General features: G+C 45.9%; 1 protein-coding gene across 2 annotated transcripts in view; it reads left to right on the forward strand.

The window, feature by feature from the left end:
- SKAP1 (src kinase associated phosphoprotein 1) overlaps positions 1-15,237 on the forward strand; it is a 164,370-nt gene that overhangs the window by 51,680 nt on the left and 97,453 nt on the right. The gene's annotated exons all lie outside the window — the stretch shown is intronic.

Here is a 15,237-nt window from a genome sequence, read left to right on the forward strand (position 1 = left end):
TGGTTACAGTTGTAATTTTTCATGCTGATGAAGAACCGGGAGCAGGTTTTGAACACTGATTCTGTAACTATGTGGAATTTTATTCCTCCATCCCCTCTCCTCTTCCTCCCACCGCTCTCCCAAGCCACATAGAGCAGTGTAGCAAATTAGCGTCTTTTGCTCACAGCAATGCTCCGTTTGTATGTTATTCTCCAGCTCATCAGAAAAGTAGGTTTCTCATGCCAATCGTAGAGCCCGCTTGGTTGCCGACTCCTAAGGGACTGACCCCCCAAACTGCTGTTAGGATGGATGGTTACCCGTCCCCAGGACATCTGTTCTTCAAGGGATGCTGTTAGCTGAAGTCTGGAACTGATATAAAAGAAACAGTCACTACAAATATAGTAAAAGCTTCTCGCTGCAATAAATCTTATTTCTTGGAACCTGGCTTCCAGTGACCCACCGGCACATCTTGGGAGAGGGGGGCTGAGAGGGTGAATGCTTGTTTTCCTAATGGTGGAAATGTCCGTTTGGCAGAACCGGAGCCTGAAACGTAGGAGCTGTAACCGTTGCAAGTGTCTTGAAATCTTCCTGTCTTGTTTTTATAGTTTATTGTTCCTTCTGTAGGGAAAAAAAACGGAACTCATATATATTTTTAGGCAGTTGAGCCTCTGCTCAGATCATCGTGAATGGAAATGAATGGCCAGAATTTGAGCTGGTATTTGTCCAGTCGGCAGTTGTCATAACTGACAGGGATGATGAAAATAAGGCACTTTGTACATATCGAGAAATTGAGGGCTTCTAAAATGGTTTTATTCCCTCATTTTTAGTCATTGAAAAGTGGGTAGATCATTAATTTCCTGTCCTAGCATAAGGAACTGCTTTGAACATGTGGAAGGTTTCATACATACATTTGTAACACAAACGTGCACTTGTGCTCTTGGACGGATGATTGCCATTTGACCCAATATTCTTACCTTAATATGCCAAGGTCTTTATTAAACCATTACTTAGGCATTACTTGTATGGACTGTGGGTCACAGGCAAAACTCTCCGTGAAGTCACAATAATTACTAAATAAAACTGAATAAGGACTTCAGGATTTGGCCTGTTCTTTGTGACCTTGAAATTGCTCTCGGAGGAAATTCTGGCCGGTAAAGAGAATGGGATTTATATTCTGATGTATGAAATTCTAGTTGTCTTACTTCAACAGAAAACTGACTGGAAGTTTGTTCAAATTTATGGGACTAACTAAAGAATTTGTAAATGATATTTTCATTATTTTTTGGAGGAAGAAAAACCAAGGGAGGTAAAGGTGACCATTAGAAAATTATCGGTCAACTGAAAGCATAATTTTTACCTCTGAAAGTAGGTTGAAAAGAGACGAATTAAAAAAGAAAAAGGCCAGAAAATGCTATTTCAAGCAAGTTGATTTTTATTAATTACTGCCTTACCAAAATGAGCTTAACAGTTTTCTGGTTATCTGCCAGACTAAAGGAGCTTTTTATAAGTCGAGCTAGTTTAATTAAAAAATATAAAATCTTGGGAAGTCAGAAGGTGCTGGTAGACGCAGGAGCGCATACGTACTTATTATAGCCGGTGCCCTTTAGAAAATAACTGCAGTATTCGTACAAAGTGCAGCAGCTTCTCATTACTGTCGGCTGCTCAGGCACCCCTTAAAGTGTGACTGTTTCTCATTAAACGAGTTACAGAAACAATCTGGCTAATTTTCCCTAAAAGGCTGCAGTGTGTTTCCAGAACACTCAAATTTTATTATTCCAGCCTAATCCTGCAGGTCCCCGCTCGCGGAGGGGCACGGCGGGAGCCAGCCCGGTGGCTGGCTGGACCGACCCGAACTCCTTAAATCTGCCCATCCGGGGGCCTGATCCAGCCCTGCGAGGGAAAGTGGCACGTTGTACCGTCCCAGCATCTCCTGCCTCCCTCCCTTTGTGCCCATCTCCCTTTTTGGGAGGCTGGCAGGCGGGGGGAAAAGCACACAGGTGAGCTGCTAGTGTGGGAAATAAATTGTTTGGCTCTGCCATGCGGTTGTGGGCAATCTTTTCTCTCTGGCCTCTGGGATGGTAATTTCAGGTGTGCACTGCCTCCTTTTTTTTTTTTTTTAATTTTAATCAAGCCTGTTCCTTCTATTTGATGTTTTGGTATTATTTCCTTAAACAGCAGCAGCTAATGTCGTTATTAGGGTGTGGGGGGGAGGGGCGTAGATTTGGGGAGCGCTCGCGGTGGGAAGAGCCGAGGTCTCTGCCCCCTCCGGTTCCGCGTTGTGGCTTTGCGCGCCGTGGGTGCGCTGGCCCCCACGGGTGCATTTTGGGCCCTGATGTCGCGCGGCGGTGGACGAAGGGGTGCAGGAGCCATCTCGTGGCCGTGGCGCCGTGCCGCAGCCGCCCCGCTTGGCTCCGAAGGTGGGAATCAAGGAGAGGCGAGGCCGGGGCGATCGCGCTCCGGTATAAATCAAAACCATCAGTCACTGGGAATCCGGAGAAAGTGGCACGGGATATAAATAGAGGCTATAACTGCGGTGACAACCAGGGCTGCAGTTGTAAATACTCATTATCTTTCTTAATATGACACCATGTGGATTGGGAGAGCACGGGAAATTACAAAGGGGGGGGGGGGAAATTAAAACTGGGAGAAGGGAATCCAGCATTTTAAAACCTAAAATCTATGTCCTGCTTTTCTGTAAAACAGTAAAGGAACCCCCCCCCACAACATTTCTATATATTAATAGCATATATTAACTTAGCACCCTGTCTCCTCCCCAAAGCTGAGCGAAAGCCCCAAAGACATCTGTTTGCATACATTGTGTGTCAGGCAACATCAGATCTGAATAGAATTTATCTAAATTTTATATGCATGGCTTGATGTAAATTGAAATAAATTGTACAGCATACTCTGCGTGGACATATTGGTTTTTCCGCCGCTGCTTGAACTTTTAACCTCGGGGTTTGAGGCGGTCACACGCTGACCCGTCTGAACTCTGCTGGTAGAGCCCGGTCTGGCAGGGTGACCTTGCAGCCATGGCAACCCCCGGCCGCCTCCATCCTCCCCTTCCCTGGCCCTTAAAAATCTAAAACAAATTGGTTATGTTCACTAGCAGCTCAGTCAGTTAATCTCAGCACCTTTTTTGCAAAGATGCAAAAAATAGGTTTATTTTCCATCCCCCCCCCACCCTCTGGTGAAATCTTTTCTGCATCAGCAGCTCTGCCGCTGCCCTCGGTGGCTGCCACCACCCAGTCACTTCCCTCCTGTCCCCTGTACCTCAGTTTCTCCAGCAGTCACTTAGAGATAATGACTTGGGATGTTTATTTTTTATTTTTTAAAGCTTTGCAGTTCCCAGTCAGCAAACGGTCAGTACCTACATGTTTTGCCTCTAGGTGTAAAAGTGGTGCTGGTTGTTGTTGCTGTATCTGGCCTGTGTAAAAGTACAAATTTCTGAAAAGTTAGATGGGGCGGCAGGACTGAGACCTAATTTCTGGGCTCCAGTCTGATACTGGCTGCCTGAATCTTCAGCAGCCCTTCAGTACCTCTAATTCCAGCTCTGTGAGTAGCAGCGGGGTTTGTTACAAGCTTTCTGAGGGCTCGAGCAGACTGTGTCATACAAATATTAATTTGCAAACAGGTTTCTGCCTCCTGCTTGGCGCGTTAGACTTGAGCTATATGGTGAAGCTGCGCCACTGCCTCCTCCCTGGTGCTATCCAACTTGCACAGTATTTCTTGGGTTTTATGGCTAGCAAATTGAATTTGTTTTTTCCACTTCCCAGAGTTTTCAACGTGCTGCACTGTGGTATGTTGGCAGCCCAAGTGCGTCATAGATGCCCATCAGGGAAGCGGGCAGGTTTGATGCCTGGTAACGCAGGAGGTTACGGAGGATTTTGGAAACCAGAAGTCGATTGCGGTCTTTCATGCTGAGAAAGGGATGCTTTTCCTGACTTTTGATCCAAAGAAAGAAAGAATACAACTTCAGGTTTGGGAAGCAGTTTGGTATTTGCCGTTCTGACAGCGGCTGCCCCTGCCTTAAGCGCGCTGGAGCATGAATGCGTGGTCCTTTCGAAAGGGGCAGCAGTGGTGATTCCTGCAGCTGCTCAGTGGAGCATTGGCGTGAGTGCCCGCGGTCTGCGTGCAGCAGTAATTTCTGCTCCTTCTTCCGTCCTCGGAGTTGTGCACTTACGCCCGTGCCATTTGTTATTGCATGTGTATTTATCATATTATGTGCTCACATAATACCACGTGTTACGTGCAGGAAAGTGCAGGAAAGTGTGTGCCAGGGAGCGCAGGCAGGAGCCAGCTGCTCTGGGTTAATTGCTGACGGTGGTGCTGGCGAAGGGTTTGCATGTTTGGTGGCTATCTTGTGTTGCGGCTTTTCCCCCCTTGATGGCCATTTGGGTAGTCACTTTGCTCCATGCCTCTTTCTCACACGCTGTTTAAAAAAAAGGGAAGAAATTTTCTGCGATTATGCATGGTACCCAGCACTACGAGACCAAATTTTGGTGAAGAGCGTTTGCTGCAGTAGCTTTAGAAATTCGGTAAGTGCATCTCAAGGCAGGTCAGGAGACAGGAGCAAGGTTGGGTTTTCTGTCCTCTGCGCGCCGTAGCTGTCCCAACCAGAGCTGGTACTTGCTGTGATATGACACCGTACCAGGAATATTGCTGACTTTGCGTTACTCACAAAATGGATGTTTTCTGAAAGGAGAGCTTCTCAGCATTAAAGTGCTTCCCCTTACCTTTCTGGTGAATCCCCAGGCTCTGTGTATCCCAGAAGAGGTCTCGATCCATCTTTTTTGAACTTGAGAAGCACAGGCTTTTGCTGTTGAAGTTATTTTTAAAATAATTATGTAGTCTCTCCCTCTCTAAGCTCCAGAACAGAAAATGATTTGTCATCAGTGCAACACATAAGCATATGCTTAATTGCTTTCCTGAGTTTAGGTGTCTAAAGGGCCCAAATGCAAGTTCCAAAGACCTCCAAACAGCTGTGAAAATATTCACTTGCTCTAAACAATGAAAATACAAATACTAATGGTATCATTTACCAGGCCAAAGGCCTTGTGGGTGATGTTGATCCTCACCTCAGCAGCACAGTTGCCTCAGGTTAACCGAACTCACAGGAGCTGTGCTCTTGTGGCCACTGTGATGCCCTTTAAGACACGGCCCAGTCCTCCACCCTGCTGGCGTCCCCAGAGGGACATGCTCGGGAGCAGGACCATGTGCCTGTGCAGCTCTTGGATGGAGGGAATAGGACCGAGAGGTTCTGGAGGCACCAAAATGGGAATCAAGGAACTGAGTGTCTAGTTTTAGCTTTTTGAGGATTCTGGTTGACCTGCACCTTCCCTGCATCAGATTTGTTCATCTGTAAACACAGTGTAATAAAGTTGTAAGGCTTTAGCGTATCTGAAATACTCTGAGAGCCTTGGGTGGCAAGTGCTAGACCGGTGTGGGACGTCATTTACTTCCATTCCCCACCTGGGCCACATTAGGAAGTTTCAGTGATGTGTGGTGTCTTCCAGACAGGAGAATTTACCAATAATTTATTTAATAGATGCAGTATAAAAAAAAATCCCTGCTTCCAGCTAACTGAAAGTAAGCCATATTTCATCATTACAAAGCAATAAGGAGGCTATAGATCCCTGTTTATGGCCTATTTTATCAGTATGACTTCATTGTCTTATTTTTAAAAATTGTTATAACCCTATTATTATAAGTTAATAGATATAAGGCTGTAACTGTAATGTAAAACAACTTTTGCAAATCAGCTGTAATCTGTGTGACTAAGACCTTTTTTATGCACGGAGCTTAGCGAGAGACCGCTGGTCCTTCGCTGGTGTCTGTCACTGTGTCAGGTTCGTAGGAGTCAGTGTTTGTGTCTCTTAGTATCTCTGTCTACACTAAAGTAGAACACATAAGAAACTTTGAATAAAACAAGCAGAAAATCTAACAGCTCTGCAATAGTCTTACTTCTTTTGAGGAAGTGTCTTATCTCTTTTATAAAGAAAATTTTACAAATCGGTACATAGGAAAGCACGTAAGCGCTCCATAAGACCCATGTTATTTATAGTTTAATGATACATGCTGTCTGTATTTGAAGGCCTTCAAAGTTTCCATAAGAAAAGGGTGATGCAGGAAAACCAGTAGCAAAATTGTACGAGCGCTTGCTGCTCCCAGAGCTGCGTGAGCTGTTACCAGGATGAAGCTGGCCCCCCGGATGCTTTTTTGTCCTTTACCTTTACAGCTGGAGACGTTCTAGCCATAGCAGACAAGAAAGCAGCAGATGTATAAAACTGAGCAATTAATGTTATAGCTCCACATTGGTAAAATTTGGTTTTTAAAGTTATTTGCTTTGCCCAATCTATTTTTAATGCACTGAAATATCATAATATGAGCGTAACTATTCAAGGAAGCTATTGTAAAACAAGCTAGGACGTGAATTCTAAAGTGCCAGGACTATGTTTTGTGAAAACTCCCTTTATAGACACTTGAAAGCAAGGAAAGCCTTTTCTGCTTTCGTTTTTGCTGAATTCATGGCTGAAATGTGCTCTTAGCAATGGAGTGGAGCTGTCAGGAATGGCAAGATCCTACCTGATGCTCTTCTGAGGAGTATCAGACCACTTTAAAAGCACTCTTTTCTGCTGTGTGGAAGGGTCATAACTCTGTCCCCATTTCAATAAAGGAGAAACTGAGGTGCTGAGAGGGGGAAATGCCTTCACAGAATCACAGAATGGCCGAGATTGGAAGGGACCTCTGCAGGTCATCTAGTCCAACCCCTCTGTTCAAGCAGGGTCATCTAGAGCGTATTGCACAGGCTTGCATCCAGGTGGATTTTGAATATCTCCGGGGAAGGAGACTCTGCAACCTCTCTGGGCAACCTGTTCCAGTGCTCAGTCACCCTCCCAGTAAAGAAGTTTCTCCTCAAGTTCAGATGTTCAGAAGTTCCTGTGTTTCAGTTTGTGCCCATTGCCTCTTGTCCTGTCACTGGGCACCACTGAAAATAGTCTGGCAGACTATTATAGCAGAGCACTGATATGTTTTTGCCCATTAGTGCTAGCGTACAGCAATGTGTTTTTTGGTGGGTTACAGCTGCGTGTCTTCCCAGGTCCTCCTTTCCTGGGGAATTTGTCTCTGGGTAGGGAAGAGTATTTGGTCAGAAAATTCATTTTGGTATCTTGTCTCCTCTATCAGATTTCTGGTATTGCTAGTTCTCTTGTGGCAACTTGCTCCCCTCCCCCTTTCCTTTCAGATACTATTAAAATTCTGAATTGTTTATAAAAGTTGCCAGTTTCCAGTCCATGGGAGTCAGGCAGGGATTCAAGGAGAGGGCAACATTGTCAGAGGGCATGGGAGTCAGAGCTGTGGACTCTTGTATAGTCTTAGGTGGGATGGGGGGCTGGAAAGAAGAAAGAAACAAGGAGAGAAAGAATGAAACCGTGATCTGCTTGTGCTATTGAGACCTCGGTCCAAGCCTATTCTGAGGTTTTGAATAAAATACAGTGGGTTTAAAATCTTCAGCCTCGGAGTGGGAGCTGTGCCAGTCTGAAACGTGGCTGCGCTGAAGTGGTGTTAGGAGGATCTGGTTTTGAAGGAACCTCAAGGTGACTTAGGGAAACAGAAAATGACTCCGTTAGGGGAGCATGGTTGCTGTGTCCGGGCGTTGGGTCGGCCTTGGGGCAGGCTGGGGGAGCCACGGCGAGAGGGTGGGAGGAAGACGCTGGAGGCAGCTCAAGCTCTAGGATGTGGTGACCTTCGCTTAATGCCGATCGGATGGGGATCTCTCGGGGCTCCCTGGGCATGCAGTGCCGTGCGTGTTTTTGGTAGGATGTTCTACTGCCGAAGGACTGGAGGTTTGGGGTTGACTTCACAAGCTGAAATACAGTGGACTTACTCCAGGGTATCCCCCCAGCAGTCCTTCAGCTCTTTCCTCCTGACAGGGGCTGAATAAAACCTCTCGGTCTTTAACGGAATAGTTGAGAGGCCGTAAAGTCCAACGTTGGGGTAGCGGCGCTTTCCGAGTTTGGAAAATAAATGTTCACGGTCCGGTAGGTTGTGCGGGGAGTCGTGGTCTAACTTCAGTGGATGGTCTGAAATGCTGTGTGTAAAACGCGTTCGTTCTGAGCCCGTGCGGGTATCATGTGAATTAGGTTTCTGTCCTTATTGTCACTGTGTGAATGGGGCGAGTTGGGGGGGGGGGGAATGGAGCTCTGCATCATTTTCTGTGCTGTTTGCAAACCCTTCTGAATAGTGAGAAACAATGCGATTAATTTTCTCTAGCGCAATCATGCATAGATTTAATAAGCATCCAAAGGTAGGATCCATCTGTAAAGTACGCACTGCATGCTAAATTACTTCTCTTCTGCAATTTTTTTTCTTTCCAAACCTTAATTAATTGAAGAAAAAAAAATTGTTTATTAAAGTGGGAACAGGCTAGGCTCTGTCTCTGCATCTCTGGTTCAAAAGTTCATACAATTCCCTGAAGGCTCATCTGTGTGCGTGTGTGTGTGTGTGTGTGTGTTTGCAATTGGGTGTGTGTGCGCGCACATCCCTCTCTCCCTCACAGTCTCGCTTTCTCTCTAGTAAGAGATGGATACCCAAAAAGGTGCTTTACTTTAAACAAAGGTTGCTTCCCCCCCAGAGGAATCTTAACTTGGTAGTTCACTTCCTTCTCTCCCAATGCCGCTTGTCCTTTCTCCCTTTTGGCTCAGAAAGGTAAAAACACTTCCAGCTGATATTTTGAACCAGCATAAGCGAATAAACAGTGTTAAAAGATGGAGGAAGGGAAGTCGATTCCACAGGTGGATCCATAGTAGGAAGCGAAAGCAAGAAGCAAATAAACAAGCCCTTGTGAAAGGAGAAGGGTTTGGGCATGTGAGGCACACATGGGAAAAATATCAGTCAGTAAATAGAGCTGTGCCAGGTAAGTACAGCAGGGAGAGTCACATGCTGTTGCCTAAACCATAATCCTCTCGTCTTCTTTCAATGTTGCCCTCTCCTTGAATCCCTGCCTGCCTCTGTATCTCCATCAGGCTCCGTATGTTCAGTGCTCGGCCCTGGCACAGCGCTCTCCCCGCTGGATACTGTCTCTGGTTACAGGCGTGGGTTGTGCTGGCTCAGCTCACCTTGATTTCCCCTCCTGGGAGGGGGGGCTGTGTCTGTTGTCACTGTCCCACTGTCACCATCCTGCAGCAGGTCTGCACGGCGCGCAGCCTCCCGTCCCATCCCCTTTGCTCTGTCCTCCAGGGCTGCCCTGCTGCCCGTGGAGCTGGCTCAGTCTGGAGGCCTCTCAGATGTCCCCTCCTGCAGTTTGCTCTTGGAGGCATTTTTTCCCCACCCTCTTTTTCTTGTCCCCTTGTAGCGATGTAGCATCACAGGCTGAGAAACTTGATCTAAGTCTTGGCTAAGAGCCAGAGGGGCCTGGGCTGTTTCAGGTGAAGTGCAAAGTCTTATCACAAGATGCAGCTCACCCAAATGCAGCCCTCTAAACGCTGGTGTCTGCTGCAGGGTGGCTGAGTGGGCTCTCTGCAGCTGGTAGTCAGAGATGGGTACTTCTAGGGTACCCTTAACCTCCTTTTTCTTGGGACAAAGAGTAGCTCCATTGACCATATGCAGAGCTTGGTTTCAGATGGGCAGAGCCGGAGTGGTGAGTCTTGGCGCTGGGGATGGTGTTTGTGCCAAAGAGCTTAGAGTCTACCAAGGCGCAAGGGAAAACTCCAAAAGATTTGGCAGTAGGTCAACAACAGACGCTGGAAGGGGTAGTGGTGCCCTCACCTCTGCGTTGAGATGGTGGGACGGGTGTAACGGAGCCTGCAGAGCTTCCCTGTGCAGTTGCACCCTGCTCCTGCCTGGCAGTGCCGCTGTGGGGACGCATCCGGGTCACGAGGTGGGACCTGCTGCCCTGCCGTGGGGTTGCTGCAGATAGCCATGTACATGTATGCTGCGGTGGGGCCATGCTCCTGAAAGCAGAGGGGGAAATTGGGTGGTCGTGGACCTTCGCAGCGCGGCGATGGCTGCCGAGCAGCTGCCTCAGCTTCTCCAGCTGCAACGAGGGAATAAGTGCCCTTCCCAGAAGAGCAGAGGCTTGATCAGCTTACCGTAAAGCCCTGTGACAGTTTCAGATGAAGGCACTAGAGTGCACCATATATTTTGATTGTAAACAGAAAGCAAATACACTTTTTTTTTTTAATAGCTCTATCTAGTGATGTGGGTGAAGTGGCACCAACACTTTATCCAATGCAGTTAAATTTATGCGTAGTCAAATGAGATTTTTCAGGTTTTCATTTCCATGTCCAGTCCGTTTCCGGTTCTATTTATTGCCAGAGTCCTTTAATTTGGAATAATGGAATGATTTTTATTTTATTATTTTCATGTTGACAGTTGGCCAAGGAGTCAGAAGCACATGCCACAGATGGCAAGTACAGTGTTGTCCTGGATTATACAAGTCCTCCAAAATAAAAATTGCGGCTGGATTTTTTTAAGCCACCTGGAGGAGTGATTTGAGAGTGGAGGAATGGACTATTTCACTTTTCTGAAAAGTGCGAATTGATTTGTAAAAATAATTGCCACTTGGGTAGCAATTTAGCTTTTTGTGCGTCTGCATTCAGTAGCACCTTTAAAACCTTCCATGTGAAATCCCATTGAAACCAGCGCTGAGTTCTTCTGCGAACCTCGCTCTAACTGCAATCCGAAGCATTTAGAAAACCGTGAGATTATTTTTTTTTAATGGTGTTTCCTCTCTTGGATTCAAGTTTCCAGCTCTTTCCCACAAGGCAAGGGAATAAGGAATTTAGGAGGAGTGTGAACTGAAAGTTGAGATACTCCTGCGATTGTATTACTCCAGTTGTTGGGATTCCTGGAATACCCCAAATACATCATCTCCAAAAAATTAGCAAGAGTTTCTGGTCCTGTCTGTAAAGGTCAGACTTCCAGCAATGGAAGAAATGTAGTTGAGCGCACTTGGAAAACTCTAGTAAAGTATTTAGGAGCTTGAAGAATGAGAAGTTGAAGAGCGAACTTGCGTAGGGAAAATAAATAAGCGTATTTTTCAAATTAGAGTAGGAATGATGACACCACGTGAAGGTTCGAATATCTCGGGCAACAGCCGAGAGGGCACCCAGTGCCGCTCCAGGAGACACCCGCCGGCGCCAGCGGGGCCTGGGGCCGCCTGCCCTGCGCCCTGGCTGCCCTGCTCTCGCGGCCTATGACTTTTCAAAGGAGGGCGCTGGTGCTCGGTGTCCTGCGTGCGGACCCCGCGCCCAGGCAGGACGTGCCCACCGCCCGGCTCCCGCGCCTCTGGTCGCCCTGTCTGCCCGCGCGAGCCGCAGCCCTGCTGTCGGGCTCTGTTCGCGCCGAGACCGTGGTGCTCGCGATTGCTAGTTGGGAAAGGGGGTGGCGAGAGAAGGGGGGAGAAAAAAATGTTGCGGCCGGTGGCTGTAATCATCCTAGTTGCTGTCTATTTCCTCAGACTAATAGCAGCGCGATCAGAGTCGGGGAGTTCAAACAGAGGTTATCTTTCCCAGGTACCATCTCGCCCAACGAGAATTTGATTTTTTTCTATAGGACTTTACTCCATTAGATTAATGAAATTTCAATGAGAGCCTGGCGCCCCCTGAAGCTTTGTTAACAAAACAAATGGTGATTCTGTAGGTGTGACAGCTTGCTAGGAGAGTTACGAGAAGGTGAATACATCCTCGCAATCCACTCAGCCTGCAACACATTGATCTCTATTTAAAGCACCAATCGGATTTTTGTTAATTATAAATGATTGATCTGCAGTTTTCCCCGCTCCCGTTGCCACCGCCACCCGTCCTTCTCATCTTACATGTGGTTTCCCCCCTCCCTAAGCCCCCAACACACGCACACTTGTAACTTCTTTGCATGCTGCATGTGGAGCTTTTTTGTTTAAAAGACAGCCACAGAAGGCAAATTGCAGCAGCACCCAATGGCAGTGCTCTGTCTTTACTGTTGCTGTCAGCAGTTTCATTGCAAACCCCATGTTTTTCATGGTTTATCAGCTGAACGTTAAAATTAACTCTGCGCTGTGTGTATTTTACAGGTCCAACAAAAAAAATGAAATAAAAGCCCTTTGAAACAAACTAAGGTGCAGTAATTAAAGTAGAGAAAATACATTTGGCTGCTACTAGGTTCCGATTTTAAATCTGTAGGAGCTGGGAAATTGAACTGCCATTCTTAAATCACCATTTTAAACCTCAGGTTTTATAGGGGTCACAGTGGCACGTGATCCTACATACGGTGCTAGAGGTGCAGCTCCAGCGCCTCCGGCTCTCCCCTGGAGCCAACGGGCCAAGTCTCCCTGAGCTCACGTTTTTGTCCGGTAAGGTGGCTCCGGATTTGAGCAAAGCACAGGAGGGCAGACCAGACTCTGGCCATTTAAAAAATTACTTATTTGACTGATAATACTTTTTAGATCTGGCAGGTTCTTAGTTTACTTTCAGGGCTGCCCAGTCTGCTCACAAATGCTGGAAGTGGTCGCGAGTGGCTGGAGACGACCAGGTACCACGTGGTCCTGCAGGATCGCTTTGGTACATTTCTGTAGGCCAAAATAAACTTCAGTAGCTTTACAAACTTGTCATGAATCCTGCTGACCTCCCAAGGAGGCTGTCCCAATTTCAGGGTGCTGCAAGCGTAAGGCATCTTCCACATTGCAATAGTCCCTGTTTATTATTTTTATTTTTGCTGTGGCTTTCTGCAGCTGGCTGCATGTGATCGCTGGAAACAAGGAGGAGGATGGTTGTGAATTTGTTCTCTCTCTTCCACTGGTCCCTTCTAGGGGTGGTGCCACGTGTGCACGGGAGCCTCGGAGGGTGCTGCGCTGAGGCCCAGGCTCTGTCCTGTGCCCAAGTCCCCGTGCTCCCTGCTCCCCGTTAGGCTCAGTTTGGTGAGATGCGCGGTTTGCTTAACTCCCTTCTCAACTGCCTAAAAAAGGGGAGGCATAGGGGTTTCTGTGGCCTTGATTCTTGAAAATCTGTGAGAAATCCTGTTCTTTCCCCATACCCTCCAAACCCAGCGACGCTCTGTGTGTGCGGAGCTCGCCCAAGCCGCGAGTTTCGGGATTCTGCTTCACGGAAGACAGGTGAAAAATGAGTAACTTGAATTAATGCGGCAACATTTACCATAATAGTGATATGGATGGTGGAAGGTGTTATTAAAGATGTCCCCCATGAGATACTTAGTGGGGGAGAGTCTAAATTAAATGTGCTGGTTTTATTACTTAATGCTCGGATAACAACTTGAAGCAAGTATACTTAATTTTACTTCCCCCCCTCCTTTTCTCTCTGCCCTGTGCAGACTCAAATCCTGTTTCTGGTACGGGAATCTTCTCCAGAAGGAGAAGGTAGGGCCCTGCTGTAGGGGTTGAGCTCTCGTATCTCAGATTTCCGCGGCTGGATCACGTGTTCCTTCTTTAAGAAAAGACACACAAGTGTTTGACATTTATTTCTGTAATTAGGAACTAAATTCTGGCTCTACTGATGATGATAAAAAGGTGTTTAATAGTTTACTCTCCTTTGGAAGGCAGCAGAGGAGCTTTTAAGAGGACTCCAGAAACTGGAGGAAAAAAAAAAGTATATTCTGCAAAAATGTTATATAGCTGCCTTAGATGTTTCTGTATTGAGCCCTAATCGGCACTGACATGAGAAAACATGATTGCACACAATTATCAAATATCTTGGATTTCAAATATTAAGAAAGAGTTGATTTGAAAAAATATTTAATTCTTTTCCTGTTGTCTTTTTGAATAGCCTAACTAATGATTTTCATTAGCAGGGCTGTAATTTATGTGGTCCCAGTGGGCTGTACCAAGGTTAAATAATTTAAAGAAATAAAACCCTTATCTGATGTAATATAGCTAATGAAGTATGGTAGATACTTTGCGCCAGTGCCGTGTGAAATAGATCTCGGAAGCAAAACAGCAGCCTTGTGCAAGGACGCAGATCTCAACATAAATATCCAAATGTAGCAAGATGCTGCAAATTTTTAAAGATATGCCATAAAATGAGATTAACACAGGGATGCAGCCCCTATTTTCCAGAATTACAAAGGGATATCATGGGATTGCAAGCGACATTCACATAAATAAAAAATCAATTCTTAATGATGAGGCAGGCTTGTTTTAGCGCATTACCCAGGTTAAATGGGAGCACACAGAAACAGCAAGTCCTATAAGACTAGTGGAATCATTGTATATTAATATGATTTAGAGACCTGCATACCTCGATGGAATAATTGTTATTATATCTATACAGCCAGATGGCACTTGGTGTAAACAGCCATCGAGTACCTCCGACACAAGTGCTGTCAGTGGCTCTTTCAGGTGTTCTCTCTGTATCCCCTTCACTCATCTTATCGTTGAAATCTGCATTTCTGTTTGGAAAAAGGCTTGAAGTCTGCTAAGTAGACACATTTTTCAGACTTATCCTCCACTTAGTCACGTGCACTCTCTCTCTCTTTTTTTTGATTGAAACAATTTTTTTAATTAAAAAAAGAAAATCTCTGCTACACAACGCTTCCCAGAGAAACTCACGGAGCATGTATTTTGCCTCTGCTGGGTAACACAGTGAATAAGGACGGAGAATTCACTGCTGCCGGTTTTTGTTTTACACGTTTATGATGACAGATGTTTTAAAAGTCCTTTCAGCTGACGAGCTTTGGACTTTTTTTCCTTCCTTCCTTCCTTTACAAAAAGTATGAGAAAAGAACATTCAAAAACTTAGATTAGCTTAAAAAAAATTGAACACCAAGAAATCAGGACTTAAAATCAGCAGGCTCGTGTTAGTATTAGTAACTGAATTTAAAGTTCAGGCTTTTGTATTGCATGGCTTTTATTTTAATATATTTTAACATATCTTATTTTTTCTGGGCTTTTAAAACGTGCAGTGCTTTACAGACAGAGACCCCAAGGAGTTTCTTGTTTTCCTTTCGCCTTTGCATCCTGCTCCCCTTCTTCTGGCTTTTTTCTCTGCCCCAAGATTTTGTTCTGGTGCCTGAAAACACCAGATCAAATCTCTTTCTCTTTCCAGTCTTGGGTGGCTGCAATATTGCACATCTGTTACTTCACACAAGCTATGAAATATTTTGGTAGTCTAATACGAGAATAATTCATTTAAATTCAGGCGCTGGGTTCTTCTGGTCTGTCTGAGTTCATCCCAACACGTAACTCTGTGTAGCTGCAATGCTCACATTTATTACAACCGTCCTTGGGACACCTGTGGCAGGAAATGGGGGCTCCCAGGTGGAAAGGACACG

Source organism: Struthio camelus, chromosome 25 (genome assembly GCF_040807025.1).
Source record: "Struthio camelus isolate bStrCam1 chromosome 25, bStrCam1.hap1, whole genome shotgun sequence".
NCBI lineage: Eukaryota > Metazoa > Chordata > Aves > Struthioniformes > Struthionidae > Struthio > Struthio camelus.